Here is a 4552-nt window from a genome sequence, read left to right as displayed (position 1 = left end):
CCTTATAACACTCAAGTCTTCATTGGTAACTATTAATTTATATAACTATTAAATTATATATTTAACTTATAAATTAAGTTACGAAAATAAATTATATAATTATTAAATTATATATTTAAGTTATGTGATTAAAATAGATATGTTATTAATATTACATAGTTATTTAAATTATTATTATTATATTTTTTTATTATATTATAGTTATTATATAAATTACTAAATAAAATAATTTTATATTGAACTCTTATTTTTATGTTTACTAGTTTAAAGAATTTATCAACCATAAAACAATAATTATTATATGATTTACATTCCATCGTTTGACACTTTAACAGACTATTGTTATCTCATATGCAGCCCATCATTACACGTATTATAGAGTTTGACAATTGCATTGAAAACGCGTATTTCGAGGAGGTAACAGTTTTGGGTGAAAATAATGGAAATTGTCTTGGAAATTCAGTTACGGCGGTGAAGCTTTGGAATTTTGGGTGCTAATGAGTTGTTAATGACGTTGAATCGAGTTCCATGATCATAGATACTATTTAAATACTTCCTGATTTTGGTGAGAATCTGGTTGTCTCAGTAAAATTGTTCCTGTAGTTAATATTTGCGAAAACAATTTAGGTTTTACTTTATCGATAAAAAATGAGTTGTTTTATGGAGGTGAATGAATTGTTTTATGGACGTCTGTAAAAATGGTTAGAATTTGGAGATACAGTGTTTAAATCATTGTTTTTGATATTGGAAATAGATTTAGCATCATTAAAAATTATTAAAACATCATCAAAAATTATTAAAATACTTAAAATTGTAAAATTTGATAATTTTTACTTAAATTTACAAAAATTCATATCAATTTCAATTTTTTTCAAAATATAATCTAAATTTCCATAACTTTCAGAGTAAAACAGCATAAATGTTAAAAGACGCCATTTACGCCATTAATTTTGGGGGGGGGCTAAATTGTTCCTCCCGTCAATGCCAGCGAAAACAACTTCGGCTTTACCCTATCAATAAAAAAAATGTACATCACGCATTAATTTATAAATGATAACGAGTGAAGACCTGGCCTTTGTAGATAAAGGATCTTCCTTTTCAGATTTCCATTTGCCATGTATCGATAAGTTTGAGAGTTTTTCAATTTGTCATGCATCGATTAGCTGCTCGTTGTTATTTGATTAAAGTTGACCGGCATGGCGCCGTAATATTCAATTAAACAGTTCAGTATAGACATCACACAAAATACGAATTGGTCAGATCTGGTGCGGTTCATAGTCCGCATCGGGAGATCGAGGAGATCTAGCAGGCCATGTCCATTTACCATTTGCATTTTTTACTAGACCTTTGTTTCCTTCATGCCACCAGCGGGACGGAATATGAAGGCTATTGATCAATAAGTCACAGCTCTTATTGACAAGAGCTGGATCCCTACCTGAAGATTTGAAGGATTTGTTTTCCCCAACGTAGCCATCCAGCAAATGGAGATAAACCTCTAAATTATGAAAGTCAGAGAGATTATGAGTGGGCTTCAAGAAGGGAGAGTTATCGTTGTGCAGGCAAACCTGGATACCCACATGAAAATATGTCCAGGGAAACCAACTGAGTACTTTGCTCACCCATCCCATGTTCTCGTTCATAAAAAGACCAGGGACGTTAGGAACAACATCGTGCTCGTTTACCAACCTCAGAACATTCACGCCAATCTCCTCCATACGTTGGACGAACGTTGAGTTTCCTACACGGGGAGAGGCGAAGGCAAACACGGTGACAGGAGCACGTATGCCCTGCATCTTAACTATTTCTTTAACGTCATATGCACTTAACGTTGCAAGCGCAGCTCCTAAGCTGTGTCCTGTCAATGTTACGCTCAGCCTCTCGTCCTTGTATTGTTGCAGCAGCCGTGTGATCTCGCCCGCCACAATATCCCTGGCGCTTCTACTGCATTTTTTAGAACCCTCATCTGCGGAAGTATAACAAGACAGAAATCCCTTTTCTATTCTGACAGTTGGATCTGCAATTTTTTGTACATTCACATGAGCTACTGTAGGGGGCAGTGCAACTAATATGTCTTTGAAATTTTGCATCCATTCTTGCGCTGTTCGCGTTCCTCGCCACGCAACCACTATGTCTCGTCTTCCCAGCCTCTCTATCTCATTTGGATCCGTGCAAACCGCAATAAAGCCTATCCAAACACCTTCGTCCATTGATTTTTCGCCAAAAGAGGATCGTAAAGCACCAACATTTGCGTATATATATTTGGTTACTTGATAACCGGAATGAGGGAAACCCATTTTCTGGAAAATAGAGCGTTTACTGTGCTTACAAGTTCCATAATATTGAGAATAGTCTCTGTCATCAAACGCGTCATAGCAAAGCTGAGCAAATTCTCCGTATCTGAGAATCTCAGCTTTCAGAATTGGATTCATGGGATCAAGCAATCCTTTCCAAGAGTTGACACCCTGGATATCTCGCCACAAATAAGCAACTTGTGGTAGCCCTGTCTGTGCGGGTTGATCACCATCTCCATTATTTATTGCCGGGGAAGAGGGACTGAATGGATTCTTCATCTGTAAACCCCACAAATCCTTTCTAGAAAGGGGAAATGCAAATCGAACCATCGTATTTCGGAGTTTACAATTAGAATTCAGGTGCTGCATGCAGTTTTTCGAAACAAATTGTGTAGGAGGCTGCGGCTTTTAATGGGTTTCTTTTCGGAAAGATTGTGGAGATAGAATCGATTGACAAAGATGAAGTAATCGTTAGAGGGTATATATACAATCTTGACATACGGAAGTTTAGAAGAAGGATCACAATGAGAGTTAGTATTCGCGGACGCAGTCAGAATTACTATTCGTGGACTCATGTTGAATCAAGAACCAGAGTCAGACCTACCAATCTAATAAACCCGTGTACCCACGATTTACTTATTGCGTTGTGAAATTTTGTCAAATTATAATGGAATATTAGAATCGAGAGAGAGAGTAGAGAAACCATGATTAGTAGGTATTTGCACACGTTTTGCACTTTCTTTGATTCTAACGAGCTAGAATTTACATACAATGGCCTGGTCTGGCCTTTACGCCCTGGATGTAAACATAAATATTCTATATTTATATTTGAAGGTAACTTATTTTTAATATTTTTAATTTTATTATGTGGTTTTTAGTTATTTATGATTAGGAAGAATATATATATAAAAGTCAAATACAAATACAAATGAAAGTGAAAAACACAAACCTTATATATTTAGAATTAATATATTTAATATAATATTAAAATTCTTCACTATAAAATTATATAACATTATAAAGGGCATCTCTAAATAATATTGGTTGATTAATAATTTTTTTATTTATAAATATAAGATATTTTTATAGGCTAAAATTTAAGTGAATTATTTATATTATTTTTTTTATTTTTTGGTATAGTTCGTATAAGAATATGTGTTATAAGAGGTTATATGTTTAAGAATATGTGTTATAAGAGGTTATATGTTTAAGGTGAGAAGGGGAAGAGTATGTATATTTTTATAAATTTTAGTAATAAAATAGCTATGTGGAGGTAATAAAATAGCTATGTGGAGGATATCCCTTGTCTCATAGAATATTATACACTAAAAAGTATCAAGAAGTAAGGACTACACTCTAATAGGATATACAAATTGTAATATCCCTCATGTATTCTTATTATTTCATTATAATAGAGTAAGAGGACATGTACTATTTTTTAAAGGAAATCGTAACCGTACATAAACACACATGAAGTCTTAGGATGTCATAAAATGTTTGATCTAGAAGGAAACAAAGGACTATTAATTCTTTTATATCTACTTGCAATTTGAAATTCTCCTTATCATCAATTTCCACTAGATTCATTGTCAACTTCAAATTATCATATCCTCAGGCTAGAGATTTTATCACTATCTTTACTATATTTACTGTGGTTTGGTGTGGTGTTTTGGAAATTCCAAACCACCACCACCACTCACTCGCAAACCTAGCACTAGAAGTAGTGCATTATGTCCAAGGTGGCTACCAGCTCTGCATGTTCCTCCTTTTTAATTCTCTCAGGTGTTTCCATCTGATCTAGTAAAGGCTGGATTAATTCTTAGCAATTCTCGAGGCAACAATGTTGAATTTCCTACAGGTTAGTTTCCAAAAAGCTGCCAGACCCACGACTCCTCTTCCCACCACGCTTCATTCCTCCTCGCCTCTGAGCCTGCGGAGGTTGCCTGCCTTTCCTCGTCGCATGCCTGCCACCTCTACATCCCCCTCACGCACCAGCAGTCGGGCACCTGGAACGTCCCGTAACCTTGCCTCCCCAACTCGAGCCAGCACCCTCCTACGCCGAATTCATTGGTGGGATGACCAATTTTGGATCTTCATGTCGTACCAAGCTATGCTTCGTAGGGAGAAAACACTAACCACACCACGGGGATGGTCTCTTCCTAAAGGGGCCTGCGATACCACAACAGTCACCACAAACAGGAAAGCTGGAGTGGCCACCCACTAACTAGGCGAGCTCAACTCCGAACCACCACCAACTCCTC

At 36.0% G+C, this 4552-nt stretch overlaps 1 pseudogene; it reads right to left on the bottom strand.

Moving 5' to 3' along the window:
* Positions 1 to 1256: 1256 nt before the first annotated feature.
* LOC149179824 (phospholipase A1-Igamma3, chloroplastic pseudogene) lies at positions 1257 to 2621 on the bottom strand (annotated as a pseudogene).
* Positions 2622 to 4552: the final 1931 nt, after the last annotated feature.

Source organism: Pinus tabuliformis, chromosome 3_2 (genome assembly GCF_031772625.1).
Source record: "Pinus tabuliformis cultivar Carrire ecotype Pingquan chromosome 3_2, CPIR1, whole genome shotgun sequence".
Lineage (NCBI taxonomy): Eukaryota > Viridiplantae > Streptophyta > Pinopsida > Pinales > Pinaceae > Pinus > Pinus tabuliformis.
This window is presented reverse-complemented; position numbering and strand designations above follow the sequence as displayed.